This window comes from Myiozetetes cayanensis, unplaced genomic scaffold, assembly GCF_022539395.1.
Source record: "Myiozetetes cayanensis isolate MyiCay16 unplaced genomic scaffold, myiCay2020 scf6-25, whole genome shotgun sequence".
Classification (NCBI taxonomy): domain Eukaryota; kingdom Metazoa; phylum Chordata; class Aves; order Passeriformes; family Tyrannidae; genus Myiozetetes; species Myiozetetes cayanensis.
The window spans coordinates 26,651,996-26,668,683 of record NW_026087853.1 but is presented as its reverse complement, the minus strand read 5'-3'; the positions used below and the strand labels follow the sequence as shown (position 1 = coordinate 26,668,683).

Here is a 16,688-nt window from a genome sequence, read left to right as displayed (position 1 = left end):
TTGAAAAATCAAGGCTGTTTTGTACAGACTCTTTGATAAAGGAGTCTTTCCTTAAGTAGCCTTGCAACAAACTTACCTTTGATTGAAAGAATTATATATATACCAAAGTCATAATCTGTTCACAGCACAATGTATAACCCACTCTTTCAACTTTGCTATCATGAACTTTTGTGTAGGAGGATCAAATGTTGGCTATTAATGGTTCTGGAAGAGGCAAATGAAAAGAAGAAATAGGACAACCTTTTCTGGTATCTCTCTTAAGAGGAAATCATCAAAAGGAGAGCCTTTTGGTCAAAATGAATACTCCGGCATTTTAAAAAGTCATGTGCAATAAAGCATTTCTGAAATGTCCTCATAGCAAAAGGATTTTAACAAATGAAACAAGAAATTATAATTCCATATCAAAAATCTGAAGAGGGAGGGAATATTTTTGCTGTGTGCAAGCTGAATCAAGTTAATGAGGCATCTAACACTGCGAAAAGAGAGTTCTCTATAAATAAATCCCGTCTGATTGGGATATATTAGTCTTCTGATAACACTCTATAGCATACAGATGCTTTGAATAGAGTGCGTATGTGTGCAAATACTCAGATCTATTGGAGTTACTGTTCTCCAAGTCCTTGTCCATGATGCACATTACAGTCATTTTCATATTTAAGCACTGAATAAAACCTCAGTCTCACTCCACTGCCTGGTTTGAATAGGTGGGCTCAGCAGTTAAGCTCTGTGAAAGCTCTGGATATTGTATTTCACACACAATGATGTGGCTAAAGAGCAGCTGTGTAGCCTGTCAGTGGAGAACTCTTCATCTGCTTGCCCTTCTGGCAAGCTCTCCCAACACTTTGCTAGCACTTTGCCAACACTTTCCTATTGCTTGCAATCCCAAGAGCTTTAAAGGATCAAGGAATAAGGTCTTGTGTCACAGAGTACTTTCCACCATCACTATCTTGCTCTATGCTTCTATGTGTCATTGAGACTGTGTGGTGACTGTGAAGGCACATGGGCAGTCAGGAGAAAAATTACATGATTATATGAAGTTACAGGGTCTAGTAGCTGTCTCAGAAGTCAGTCTGTGTTTAACCGTCAAATCTCTTAATTAGAGGGTCAATTTTTTTCTTTCTTTTTTTTTTTTTTTTTTTTTTTTTTTTTTGGTGAGGGAAATGATATAGTAAATTCTTTTGGAAAAAGTTTGTAATTTATTTTTGTCTGTTAGTATATTTGTTTTTGATTTATCCTCCAGGGAATCAAAAGGTCTTTCTTTGTGAAATACCATACTCTTATTTTTCCTTGAAACTGTGTTGTAGTAACCTATGCATTGTGTTTTCACATTTTCCTAATGGATTTGCTTCTTTGGAAATCTTGTTTATTCTCTCCCCAGTTTTGAGAACAAAGTGATGTGGGTCGTTGGAGAAAGTGTTCATGTTGCTTTGTTGTGGTCAGAAAAGGTAACCTAGAGTTTTAGGAGCATTGTGAAGAAATTCAGAAGCTTTAGGAATATTTACTCTGTGTAACTCAGAATAAAATAAATAAACAAATACCCAACATTTTAATGCCAGGAAAGACTGTAAATCAATAGAGTTTATATTATACATTTTCTTTAAATATAGATTTTTTTTTTCAGTCCCCTAGACTGGACATGTTTAATTTTCTTTTCCACTATGTGACAGTGCTTGGTGAGCAAATTAACCATTGAATTAAAAATGCAAAATTTCTCATGAGTGTTCAATTACCCATTAAGACACTGTCTATTTGAGATCACAAGAATTTAGGGCAATGTCTTTTTTGAAGCCAAATGCCCCTATGTCTTTTGAGGGTCTAGATCGTTGAATTCAAAGTGACAAGACTAAGAATGAATACTGATATATTTAAAACTGTACCAACATGTCTAGTTAGCAAAACACACTTGTCCCATAGTTCAGGATAATTTGGGGTTATTTTGTAAAAATTATGCATAAAATTAATGCTTAGAGATACACTTTGTCTTTGCTAGTTTCATTTGCACTCAATTTTTACAGTACACAAACTAAAATCAATATGCTGCTTAATAAATCAAATCTTTAAACTCTATGATCACTACCATTACGCTTTTTAAAGAGGAAGACCTCCCTGAAAAGCTGATATCAATCATTCTTGTCTGAGGTCTGAAGCAAATGTAACCTGCAAAGGCTGGTAGCTGGGCTATCTGCCATCATTGCTGGCAGCATAAAGCCTCCGGATACAGTGTTCTAATGGGAGGAATATGGAGAAAAATCTGTCTGGTTTTAACGTGTGTTACACTTTTGAGATTAATGCATGTTTTTATGTATGAAAACAGTGATCTAGACTTCAAGGTCTGTGGATGGTTTTCCACTACTCTGCCCTCTGGACAGTTTGTCACTCTGTGAACTCTAGTTTTCCCCTTTACGTAAAACTATACCCCTTTTTGAGGAATGGCCTGGGAGAGAGTTATTAGCCCATTGTCAAGAGGGGCAGAAGTCTTGTTGGCTTTGAGATGTTGGCTTTGTTATATGAATGTAGCACTTGTACAGTGCTAGTACAGTGGAGCCCCAATAAAAACAGTGGATAAATTATATGAGGACAGGGATGAAATACCTTTATTATGTCACAAATGGACACATAATGATCATGAAGAATAGGGAGTGCTGAATACTTACTACTCAGGATTTAGCTACACAAGTTATGATTTCCAGAATCTTCCAGGACATTTTTAATATTTCCTTTCTATAGTAGAAGAGAGTGTACAAATTCTTGATTATTGGATTAACAAATATTTAAAGTGAATACATGTTTGGCATCTCTTATGAGGTAAATGTGAACCTTCATTTTAAGTGATGACTGGAAGAATGAAATAAAGAGTATGTGAACAAGAATAATTATTTTAACTCAACTTACATCATGCATTAAAATATTAATATTATGGAATTGTTCAAAACAGCCTGTAATAGAAAAACATAGAGGTCCTTCTCTTTTTATGTTAGCAAGTACTGTCATCCAAAAAACCCCAAAGCCAACCCCTAAGAAAAAATATACAAAACTGCTTTTCCTTTGAATACATATTTAAAATGAAGACATGATGACAGCTTTCATTTGAGCACTGGACAATTTTTTTTCAGAGTTTGCTGCTGTTCATGCAAAATAAGTTGCTGTGATTGCAACATATGTATTATATGGCACATATGCTACCTCTTAGATAAAAGTGTAACTCTTGTGGTTCCTAGCATTTTTCTAAGGACATACAGTGTTTAACAGTAACAGATCTTTTTATAATATTTTTGCCATGTTTTTGGCAACTAAATATTTTTTCTTTAACCTTTCTCATTCATAAGTTAAATTTGTTGTTAGAGAAAAATGGAGTGTGGAGGTAGAAAGCAACAGTGTGAATAAGAGAGCAAGAGTGTTTTGACTGGCAGTTTTCTCTTTGGCTACCATTTTGGGTTTCTTTGTTGTAATGCAGAAGGGCAATAAATTGCCAGCTGCAAACAAGGGTCTGTTTAGCTGTGTTTTGTACAGACAATCATATACAATCAATTATGGGTTAAAATGTTGGTATGGCACTTTAGAAATTAGGAATAAGAACTACTCCTAAGAATAATGTGCATTTATTGTCTAATTTCTGACATACAGAGTAAAATGTGTATCTTTTGTATCTATTTGTTTGATTATGTTCAGTCCTTAGATGCTTCTCTCTATAAGGGTGTGAGCTTTGACTTATGGTGTACTGAAACATATTTTCATACACACCATAATGAATCACAGAAAAAGACAAATAATCAAAATTGCACACACGGGATCATTGGTTAAGTGTTTTTTCTTGTGAATATTCCCATGAAACCAATGAAACTATCCATATGAATGCTTTTTTCTATATGTGAGCAAGAAAAAAAGTGAGCCCTGCTTTAGGCTTGAATACGAAGTAAGCTTTCCTTAAAGGACAGCATTATTTGTTCCCTGCATAAATCCTAAGTAAATGAAAGTGGACCTTAAGTCTTCTCCCTCCTACTCCCAGAAATGATCCCATTATACTGGTAGTTCATAAATATGCAGTGAAGCCCATCTGTTCTATCTTGTGATTTAAGATAGTATACTGTAATTCTTTGTAATGTCTCTGGGTCTGATCACAGAGTTATCAGAGGCAATGATAAAGCCACCATTACCCTCAAGTGTGTTGGCTCAGGGTTCCTGAGAAACTCTGACATGAATTAGCCCCTGTCAGAAGTTATCTGGTGTCCCTTTCTGTTGCCCATCATTTAGGAGAGTGCACCATTCACAGGGCACTTTCTAGAATGGGGCTACCTGTGCTCCTGCAGGAGGGGCCCTTTGTGAATCTCTTGGGTGCTTGCATAGGGATGTTTTCTCCAGATCAGGCCAGAGCACACAATTACACTGTCAGGCTCCATCTTCAGACAGAGAAGACTTTTTAGACAATCTGTAGATCTGAGTATACTGTCAGAATTATGAAAAGCCTTGGAAGGAATTCCATAAATGTTCAAAAATAGCTATTCATAAGCAATAACAGAATAGAAGTAACAGTTTGAGAGATTTTTAAACTCCATTACTTGTACATATTTATACAATATAGTGCCTGTCACAGATAATGTACAGCAGATTTATCGTGCTTTATTATTTCAAAGAAGAGTCAGTTCTCTGAGTGATGTATAAAATAAATTGCAAATAAACAAGATGCTGCTTAATAAAACAATTAGTTCTCTGCAGGCTCTGGCAGTGCTTTCTGAATTCTTATCAGCCCTGGTTTACAGCTGTAACTTCAGGATATAATAGGAGATTGAATCATATACAAGCAACAAAACAGATGATCAAATTCACAAGGGATCGTATCAGGCTTTTTCCAGTACCAAAGAAACATATTAATCCTCGTCACTGTTTTTTGAAACGCTGTGACAGAAATAAACCAGTACTGTAACTTGGTCCTTTTAATGAGCTTCTGGAGTGTGGGCTTTCCACTCAGCACCTGAAAAACACAACAAAACACCTTTTACATTAAAGATGTGAGGTTTGCTGCTGGCTAAATTTGTACACAGAAGTCTATAAACCAGTGTTCAGCCAGCTGGGAAGCAAGAAAGCAAATTCAGATTCTGCCATGAACTTCACAGACCAATTATCTACTTGGAATCATGGGAGTTTAACAAACAAATACCAGCCCCTGCTGAGCCTTTTCAGTCCAGCAGCTTATGGGTGATTCAGTTGCATCAGAGGCTTTTAGACTGATCAATTCTTAATCACAAAGCGCAAAAATTATTCTCAGACTCATGTCAGTTTCTTTGGACACCTTTGTTAACAATCTGCTTCAAATCATTTTTTTAAAGAACTGCAGACACTGTTTTTATTGACTCGCCACTTGTAAAATGTTTATAGCTTGTTAATTTATATTTACCCCTTTACTTTTGCCTGCAAATCAACATCACTTAGCACAGTTTGGTTACACTTTGTCCAAAGGAAATTACAGAAGCCTGCTATGGGGCTAAAATGAAGGAAAGCTGAGGAAAATCAATACACTGATGATTAAACAGATCGTAGAAAATTCACGGCTGTAGGCTACAGCATGGAGACATCAGTGTGATGCCTATCTAGCAGTTAATGTCCTTTCAGCCAGCTGAAGAAAATTTTACAATAAGGCAAAATGTAACAGAAAAAATATAAGCTACTACAGAGCAGTGCTTTTTTTGCTCGGTAGGAACGGTTCTGTAATTCAAATTTTATTTTTCTTTTTCTCTTCACAGTAACTGCAGAAAAGGTTTAGAGTTAAGAAAAAGAAAATCTCTGTTATGAGAAAATTTGCAGTGGGAGTTTTAAAGAACTCTTTGACTTGCAGTATCATTCACATCTGTTGTAAAAGCTCTGAATTTCCTGTTATTTTAAGCCACTCTTTTCTGTCAGTGAAGTTCAAGTGTAATAATTTCTATTTTAATCTTCTTTTGCTTTAATTAGAAGACAAAAAGGTATAAGCCTGTTTCTAAATAGGTATCCTAACATGAATGAAAATATTTAGTGTAAATTTTATATTGTTTAGCTAAGCGAGAATCTGTCACTATTCATTTCAATAGAGAAAAGGTAGACTAAAAATAAGCAAATGGAGTTTTTTGCATATTAAATTCTTGTTTACATTTAACAGTAATGGGGAAGTATTCGTGGCATTGACATGGAAGGAGGAAAACATTCTTGGGAATAGTAGGAAAAGACCAATACCAGAATAAAGCAAGGATCCGAAGTGGGTCCAGGGATTTTGCATTTGTAGGTACTTCTTATAGGACAGGGTTCCTCTCTACCACCCACTGCAGTGCCTCCAGAGCATAATGTGACCCTGTGTGGTGTGTGTTTACTAACCAGCAACCACATAAAAATAGAATATGCAAAATGAATTTGAAACATTGGGCCCAAATTTTCTCTATTGATAGAAAAAGGGATGTCAGAGAAGAATTAATTGCCACCAGAAGAAACTTAACAACTCTGACTTGAGATTTGCAAATCAGCATATGCCCATTTCAAGGCATTTCAAAGGCTTGTATAAGGAGATGGCCTACAGAGACTGCCTCATTCCCTCAGAAAGGATATTCAGGAAGCAAAGGAGATTATTTCTCTTTCTCATGCAGCTTGAGTGTCTGCAGAAAACGTTCATTCTGGTGAAGGAACATTGCTGACCTACTCCATGATTTTCCTGACATGCTGGAGCCTTTCAGTCATCTTCCCCTCAATGTGCTGTTGCGCTGTCATTCTGCCACAGTGCAGGCAGAGTTGTGTGGGGCATCAGTATTAGTGTTCTACAACTGCACCCACCTTCTTGCACAGTCCACCCAGCACTCCCCACAGGGTCTGCAGTGAGAGTCGCCATCAGAGCAAAGTGAAGCAGGACTGCATTCTGGTTTTCTTTTGCTGTGCTCTCGTCTGTTTATCCAGAATTATGCATGTTTATATACTCACTCAAAAATAAGCAGAAGAAAATACTTGGACCTTACTTCTGAACTCTAATGTGATAACACTGCTCCTTACAGACACATAAAGACTTTCTTTTGAGGATTCATGAAAAAAACCATGGTCTTATACTTGCAGCATAATCCTTCAATTCTTTATTTTAATTAGGAGAAACACTATAAGGAGAAAGTGAAGTGCCAGAAAGTTTATCTGTGCGCTAAGCTACATTCTGCTGCTGATTTATTTATATGAGGGACTGTACTTAGTGGATAATTTTATTGTTTAGCCAGTCCTAAAAAATCTACTGTTTTTTTAAAAGATTCTGCACCAAAAAAAAGGAGATTTTTGGTTTGGTTTGAAGCAGGTAAATGCCTAAGTGCTTTAATAAACAGTATTTAATTAGTTAAAAACCAAATAAGTTACAACTAGTTTTTTTGAATGAGTGCATCTTGTAATCTATGGTGTCAGCTGGGGAACTATAGATTCAGCACTCTGTTAAGATACTTAAAAGTTCTCAGTAAATATAGAATTATATTCCCAGTAAACACAGAAATATTCTGAATATTAAGGAAGTAAGAACTATAAATACACACAGATACAGATTTCAAAGAAAAAATAGTCTTTTCTGAATGCAACCTGTGCAAAAATTTAATCATATATCATATTTACAACTATGGTTAAGTTGTAAACTCAGTACAAGGATGAAGAATATTAAAAGAAAATACAAATATCACAGACATTAAATACATAGCACAATAAAAAATTAAGATTAAATGTGCTATTAATTGAAGATATTTTGATTCTGCAATTCATGTGGCAGCTTAGAGTAAAATCTCCACTAAAATGTTTTAAAAAGATTTAGAATGCTTTCCATCATTGGGATCATAAACATGCATTAGAAACTTACCTTTGAAAAGATTTACTTCTTATGCACAGTGTAATAGACTGCCATTTCTACTGAAAGATGTAACTTCTCCTGTGTTTTCTCTGATTCTGTATCTAGACCTGTAATGAGTAGTATAAAATAACTGATAGCAAGAATTTAGTGAAACATGTCTACATGATATTGATAGATTAAAAAGTGAAGCAGTACTATTGGAAAACGTGGGAAAAGATCCATGCCAGAATCCTCTTGGGTTTACCAGTTTAATTGTGCTCCTGGGTATGTAGTTTTCAAGATTTCTTCACTTGTGGCATTGAAGGAAAAGTAAAATGAAGTGACAGAACAGATTAGAAGGCGATAATGGAAGGGAAAGTGAATAAACCAAGTGTAAACTTTTGAGAGGAAACACTTGTGTAAAGCTCACTAGTTACACTTTTTTTTTTTTTAATTTTGTAACTCCAACACTTTGATGATGACTAATGAACTTTTTTATTACGTAGTGATCCATATTCAAGAGTAAATATGAATGAGTTCCGAAAGTATCCTTTTTAAAGGAGCAGGTTCTTTAATGTTATCAATAATGTTAGTTATTTCTATTACAATTACACTACAATTACAATAGGTTTATTTTGATAAAAATATTTTGTTGCTATTCAGTTACTTACATGGATTCATATTTGAATATAGTGTGTTATTTATGAATGGAATTCTCTTTAATTGGTGGCATATATAATTTATTTAATTATAGAAAGCATATAATTAAAAGAAAGTACAGCCTTATAAGTGTTAAGGTTTTTATGACGATAAAAATCCAAATGTGAAGTGGTATATTACGATGTTGATTAAACTAACTATCAGTAACAAAATTATTAGAAAACCTCCAATCAGACCATTTATTTTTTTTTAACTTTGTAAAACTGATTAGCTTGCTAAAGATCTGATCATTAAAAGTTTGGATTGTTTCTCTGTTAAATCAGGCATGCCTCCTACAATTTTTACAATACTTCCTTTATAAATTAGTTGTTCTGTGGTTATTTGTTAAAGAATCTCCTCCACGTGAAAAAGCAAAATCTCAGTAGATGTGGATTTTACACTGCACTAGATCAATCCCAATACCAGTAAATGGATATTATTAAACAGCATGGGGTAGTGCAAACTGGGAAAGAAAACTTGTAGTGTGCTGCCTTTGAGCAGACCTGGCTTGCATGCTGTGACAGGGCAATTGTCGACATGCTTTTTCATGCCAATCTGCAGCTTTTTCAACTCTAGATGCTATGGCAACCAGGGTTTAACAGACTAAGCAGCTAACAAGCTTCCTGATGGAATTGTCTGGCTGTATGATTGCCTTGTCTTAGTGAAAATATAAAATAGACTGAAGACACTTGTGGACATTTGTCAAACTGATTATAATTTGGACACTCAGCTCATAATTATCCGCTATATATTGCATAGTATTGACCATCAGTGTTTTCCATGCTCTCTGTAGAGAACCCAAGTGCCTTTCTGTACAGCCTGTTTCCTGTGGAAAGAATGAGGTTTGGTTAGGCTGAGTTGGTCAACATGGCAGTTGAAATTATGTGGATATAGAAAATAAATACTACTAGTAAAAAGGTTTTTTCCTTTTTTTCCTTTTTCTCTGAGTAGTTTTTTTTTTAAATAAAGAAAGAAAACAAAAGTCAATTTTAAAGTAATGTGATTCTTTTCACATATACAAAATTGCAAAGCCCATATTTTCAGGAAATATTTTTAAAAATATTTAATCTTCTTATGTTGGTTATCAGAAGGTTGAGTTCTTTTTGTTGGCCCAAATGAATGGGTTATATTTCTCACTTGCTTGTTTGTTATTTTTTAATTTATTTTCAAAGTAAAGGACATTCACCATAAAACATGGGCCTAATTCTACCTGTTTCCCAACACTTTTTATGAGCTGAAATCTGTGGAATTCGTTACTTTGCAGAAACTGCTTGGCCACTTGTAGAACACTGCTTTATTGTTTTGAATCTCTTTCGGTTCTAATGAAAGCTAAACAGGGTGGGTTTTTTGTTTTGTTATGGGTTTTGTTGTTGTTTTGTGGTTTTTGTTTGTTTTGTTTTTTTCTTGTTGTTTGTTTCATTTGTTTGCTTGCTTTTGTCCTGAGGAGGGAAATTCAGAAACATGCAAGTAATTGTCCCTCTCTGCACTAGTGAGGCCACACCTCCAGTTTTGTGTCCGGTTTTGGGCTCCTCGCTACAAGAAAGACATTGAGGTGCTGGAGTTTGTTCAGAGAAGGGTAATGAAGCTGGTGAAGAGTCTAGAGAGTAAGTCATATGAGGAGGAGCTGAGGGAGCTGGGGTTGTTTAGCATGGAGAAAAGGAGGCTCAGGGGTGACCATATTGCTCTCTACAACTACCTGAGAGGTTGTAGTGAAGTAAGTAGTGAAGCCTCTTTTCCCAGGCAACTAGCGACAGGACAGAGAAAATGGCCTCAAACTGCTCCAGGGGAGGTTCAGGTTGGACATTGGGAAGAATTCTTCACTGAAGTGGTGATTAAGTATTGGAACGGGCTGCCCAGGGAAATCGTGGAGTCACCATCCTTGGAAGTGTTCAAGAAATGGCTAGGTGTGGCACTTAGTGCTATGGTTTGGTTGGTTTGGTGGTGTTTGGTCAAAGGTTGGACCAGATGATCTTGGAAGTCTTTTCCAACATTAATGTGTCTATTATTCTGTGATTTTAAAAACCACTAGTTTCTCCACTTTGTATTAATGAGGAGTCACAAATGCACCTTTGATGACAAGATGTCCGCAAAATGTTTAATCCTTATCCAACTTTAGAAATTTTCAAGAAAAAACTTTCTGTATAACTTCAGAGATATCCACCAAAATCCAATACCTTCTCTTAAATCAGTCATGTAGATTTCTACTCAGGAAATCTAGCTGGCAATATAGATAAGGCCACAGTCTTTATTTCACTATAAACCCCAAATTAATCTTTGTAATCTCTGCCAAAGAATGACTATGTTCATCATTAAGGTTTTTTTTTTAATCTAAATATTTTAGCTTGAAAATTATTTTGGTGATAAACAAAATTTTGTTTATATTTTCCATCTCTTGTTGCATTTTTTTTTTCTGTTAATGAGTAAAGGAAATAATACCACTTTTGGAAAATGAGGTTTAAAATGTTTTAAAAAGGTTTTTTTTTGTTGTTGTTGACTGAAAGTGAAAAATCCCATGGTGGTAATATTCTAGTGTTCAAATAATTAGCTTTGGCTGTAGAAAACAGTAGCTGCTATCTGTGGCAATGGTGTTCAGGATAATCTCTAATGGTAGAGAGTTTATGCTTCCTTGAAAGTACCAATTTCTGTCTCTCAGGTTTGGAAGACCTATTTCTATGCTGCCAAAACTACTCATCTTCTTTTTCACCTGGATGGGGCTTTTGATAACTGTTTCATGTATGGGGGCTTCCAGGTCTCAGTCACCATCAAGCTATAGTACAAGTCTTTTTGACCGTCTGACTTGGTGCATGCACCGTTCATACTATGTTTGAAGTTCGTTGTACCTTCAAATAGGAAGAACAAGTTTACCAATTACAGGAAATCTTTTTCCTTGAGTTTAAATCCAGGAGTGCAATTAAAAAGAGATGTGTGGAAAACTGAAAAAAATGCACTCACCCAAAACCTCAAATCACTGTAGATCATGTTTATGCTATGATGAATCATGTGGATGAAACATATGGATGCCTCCTACCTTGAGGTGTCCAAGGCCAGGTTGGATGGGTTTTGAGCAACCTGGTCTAGTGGAAAGTGTCCCTCCTTATGGCAGTGCGCTGGAACAACATCATTTTTGACATCCCTTCAAATCCAAACTATCCAATGATTCTGCGATTATTTTTTCTTTCTTGTATTAATGTACATTTTCAGATTGCATATAGTTAGCCCTTGTCTTTGGCAACCAGCTCATCAGGAGACAACAAAAGTCAAATAACTTTTTTTTTTTTCCCCCTGGAGTCACAGTTTAAAACAAAAATTAAACAAAAAAGCATTGTTTTTGGACCTCTTAGGGTAAGCAGAGGTCTGGTAGATTTTGAACTGTGATAAGTAAGACTTCGTCTTTTTGTGAATTTCTACCTGTTTAGTCTTAGGAGAATGTGATATGGAAATTTCTAACTATTTTTACCTATAGAATTGACCCACTGAAAGTACAAAATAACAGTGGCCTTGAAAGGAAAGTTGAAAGGACATCAAAGAAACAGGAAGTCCTGGAAGGTACTCCTGAAAACATTATCAAAGAGGATTTATACTACTGGAAAAATGAGGAACACATCAGCAAGTCATGAGCAACATACAAAGGAACTTTCCCAGTGTTTTGCAGCAGAGCAGAAACATGGCTCTTTTTAAATTTCCTTTTTTTTTTTTTTTTTAATAATGTGTAACATTGTGGTATTTCCTGTTGTTAAACTGAGATCACACCAAAATTCTTCTAGAAACGTAAAAGAGTGTGGTAAGAATAAAGTAAGATAAAGAACAATAAAGCATATTTAGAATGAGAGAATATTCTATCTTCTACAAGTTTTCTTTAGCATAATCTTAAGAAACCCTGACTAAAACCTAAACAAAGAAGCAGAGCATCAGAACATAATTTCCAATTATAAGAATAAAGCTATTAAATATGTAAATTGCCTTCACTTCTGTGATTAATATAGTGGGACTGGTTAAGATTATTTTCACAGAATCCAACTCTGCTTCAGGAGCTATTCAATTTCTATGGTATACAACTAGTTTATCAGCAAGAAGAATTCCTAGTAAAAAGCAACAGGAACATTATTATTTATAGAGAAAGAACTAGTATCTTTTGTAAGAAAATTTCAGTCAGGAAGAAAACTCAATTTTAGACATATAACTTATCCTTATAATGCCCTGAATTGTTAACACTAAAGGAAAGCATTTTAAAGAAGCTAAAATTTTCAAATTATCAATTAAGCTTAAAAGTTTTTTTTTCTTCTACTCAGCTATGTTGAATCTCAAGTTATGTGCCTTATTCTAAACAATTATTAGAATATATAACTGTCTATAAAATATTTCATAACCAAAAATGTCAGTTTAGACATAAATTTATAAAACCTCAAAGAAAAAAACACACCAGATAATGTGAACATTCAAAGCGTTCTAATTAAATATTAGAATATTTTGTCATTTCAGTTCTATGCATATATGCATTGATATATGAGTGCATTTTAATTCTCCTATTTTTTCATAGTTTATAAATAGATTTTTACTTGAAGATCAGACTTCTGATCTTTGCAGCCATTTAACTATGCAGTCTAAGTAACAACAGAGATAAAGGGCAAACAAATGCATTTCAACTGTTCATTTAGAATTTTGAACTGAAAATATTGCTTCATCCAAGTTATGTCATTTCCCCTGTGATGGCCACATAATTCTGAGTTCCATGTTTTGCCTTTACCTGCCTGCCTTGTGACTTCATGAACAGCTGTTTTTCATGTCAGCATTAAGAGTTGTTAATTTTTGCACAGAAGAGATGGTATAAGTACTTATTTTGCTTGAAATTCTGGCAATACAATAAATCAGTAACAATAGAATATGTCCTGTACGTCGTATGAGAGAATCATTCTTTCTTATTATGAGAGAATATTAAAAGACATTCCTACAAAGGTTCAGTTTCTTTGAAACAGTCATTTTCATGAGCTTGAAATGGTTGGCTGGAGCACAGATCAATTTGTTTGCTATTTCTAGAATATATTTTATCAACACCTTTTCTCTACAATTTATGTTTTTCAAAATGTCACTGTTTCTGTGTGAGATACTAAGTATGGACCAATTAACTATTGATGTTTTCTGCCAAGAAGAAACGTTGCAATATAGCATATATACAGGACAGAATAAATATTCTATGATGGAAATGCAGAAATTGCCAGGCTACTGGTGAGTGATGCATCCTGAATATTACCTGAAGACATGAGTCAGATGCTAATTATTGATGTAGAATTTGTTATAGAAGTAGTTGAAACTGGGAGGGGAAAAAGAACATAAGTCTTACAACTTTTTAGTTGTTACTTTTCTAGGGAAAAAAATAGCTTACCTGACCGGTTTTGAAAATGTATTCAGTTAGTAAAATTTTAAAATTGGGTTTATAAAGTCAGTACAATCAGACTAAAATGAAATAGTGTTTGAAGAAATTAGATCTTCTCTGAAGCAACAGTGAGGCTGCTGCATCCAGGTGAAGATGTGATAGAGAATAGAAGGGGGCTTTTAGAAAGCACCTTATCCTCAAAAGGATTTCCTTTTCTTTTAAAGCAATCTAGAGAGGATAAACCAGTTGAAGTCTTGTGGCATCTTTCAGGTTTTTTTTCTTGTGACTCTAAAGTAGGGACTGAGGAATGTCAGAATGGTGGGGTCTGAAGGTGGTTCACAGGTAGTTGCTGGTGTTCTTATATCCCCTGTTCTTAGGTAACTAGTTATGAGTCTAGAAAATCCAGACTTTGGCAGTAATCCAAAATACTAATAGCTATACATTGGTAGAAAACGGCTGGGCAGAAAGTCACTCTCTGTAAAAAATTCCATCAGTTAAATTTTGGTTATTGTCACCAGTTTTTATTTACCACTGTGTGATATCACTGGATGATGAGTCAGTCTGTAGTAATTTGGAAAAGGGTAAATTGTTATGGCAGCTATCTCTGTACGTTATTTTCTTTCATAATGAGGTGATCTCTCTCTCTGTGAAAACACACCCAACTAAAAATGTCGGGTTTAGCAGCTGGGTCTCAAGAACCTCTGCATGAAACAAAAAAACAAGGTAGTAGATGCAGTTACATACTTTTTTTTTTTTCCCCAGAGCTGAAGTTTCTGAGGTCTTAGTCTACTGACAATCAAAAAGATGAGATGTAGACATAAGTGCAATCTTGTGCTGCTGGAATTGATGACATGAGCCGGCTGCTTCAAAAGAAGAGATTCTTTTAAAGTGAGTAACTATTAAAGAATTTGGGTGATGACATGTAATCTTTCACAAAGATGCTTATTGAAGAACTGTCTCTCATACAGGCACAACTTCTGGAGATCCTTGTCTTCAGCCCACTTCAGTAAAATTCAGTGCCTCTGCCTGTACTCAGTTGCATATTTGGCCCTGCAGACCTATTTGTGAGAATAAATCTGCAAGGGTACACTTGCTCACATAGTAAGCATGACTTTGAAAGAAGAAGAAACCTTGTCTCGTGTGGATAAAGCAGCTGCGTGTACTTGAATTCTCTGAAAGAGAATTTTACTTTCTCCCGTCACATTTAGACGCAGGTCTGTAGGTTTACCCCTATGCAAGAAATTTTAAGAAATGTTCCATTAGGTAAAACATCTGGGGATAAATAAGTAATAAGTAATAACTTGTCAGGAATTACCTGTTTGCTTCTTAATTGGGGTCATCACTTCAACTATTTACTCTGGTGAGCCCTAAGTTCTGTTCTTCACTGTACAGACTTATTAAATATCTAACATTCATGGTATTTGGAAAAGAGGAACTGCAATATTAATTGAAATATTCACTTTGGATAACCATTTGAACTATTCTTCAAGATACTATGTGTTTTGAAAGTTAAACTGGCAAAATTTTGAAAATAGTTGTACTGCAATCGAAATTCCTTTCTCCAGTACAAGAACCTTCTAATACTATTGGGTTATGATATATATAGCATTATTAATGTTGCTTTAATGTTGCTTTAATGTGTCCAGTAGTACAGAAGAATGTAGTAATTAGGTATTAAGGGATTCTTTTTGCTCTTTTGAAGAGGTGGTCAGTTACCTGTGCTATACAACAGCAATTGGTACAACTGGTTTAATTTAATAAGTACATTGGTGAAAAAGGCCACTGTGATGTACATTTGTTGCACTGAAAAGGTTTTTTTGAGTAATTATCAAAATAATACCTCAAATATCAATTAATTTAATTTGTTTGGAACAGTTGATACTTTACACATCATCAAATCTTTTGCTATCACAGATTGTACTGCACATTAGGTAAATTATAAATGTCTAACCAAAAAGTGAACATTTGGCTGCAATGGCTACTTAGAAAAGATAAAAGGTAACAATTTAACTAGAACTTGCCTTTAACTGAAGCTTTTAAACTAAGATTGATAGAAAACAGTTTTTGAGAAGAAATAATGCATACTGATTTATATAAAATGCTCTTCACTGTATTTTCCTTTTTGTATTAGACTTAATGAATAGATATGCCTTTTTTATTCTGTGGTACCCTACCATTAAATGATACCATCAATTTTTTTTTCTGCCTAAATAAATTCTAATTCTTGTCACCTACTATCTGTACAGGAAGATTTGAGACATTATTCCTAATTGAGATTTTTACTGAATATGTTTTAAAGATAAATTTGTTTTATTCTTTCACCCACTATTTAAAAGGATTTTTCACATTTTTATCTTCTAAAGGAATTGTCAATGAGAAACTAAAACTGCATAGACTATACATTAAAATCACTTTAGTTTTTAAGCTGTCATGAACTGTTTCAAAAAATGCTAAGTTGCTATTGTTTAATGTCTGTCATTTTATAATGCTTTAGAAGTTATCTATCCTGTAAAATTATTAACTGATGCTAAAATTGCCTTGTAAGTATTAGGACAATAGCAATTTTGTAACAGCTGGGACACTGCCAATGTAAGATAAGTACATTTTGCTCTGTAGATTCATAAAGTGCTTTGAAATGGTTTGTAACTGATGGATGGATGCATTTTCTAAGTGTAGAAAGCAATATTTTGTAGAGGGAAATGGCTTGAAAGCTGACACACATGCATGCAAATGCCATTCTCTTCAGTAAGTAATTTGCTTTTTCTTTCAAAAGCATAAATGGCATAGTTAGACACATTATTTTGTATATTGCAC

The 16,688-nt window shown here is 34.6% G+C and overlaps 1 long non-coding RNA gene across 3 annotated transcripts in view; it reads left to right on the top strand.

Annotated features, from left to right (window-relative positions):
• LOC126651285 (uncharacterized) overlaps window positions 1–16,688 on the top strand; it is a 64,401-nt gene that overhangs the window by 20,846 nt on the left and 26,867 nt on the right. For 2 of the 3 annotated variants that reach the window (XR_007631605.1, XR_007631604.1), the window contains 2 exons: window positions 14,637–14,762; window positions 14,843–15,387. This is a non-coding gene — a long non-coding RNA (uncharacterized LOC126651285). Of the gene's footprint in view, window positions 1–14,636; window positions 14,763–14,842; window positions 15,388–16,688 lie in introns of those variants that run through there. The other variant, XR_007631606.1, reaches the window with a different exon arrangement.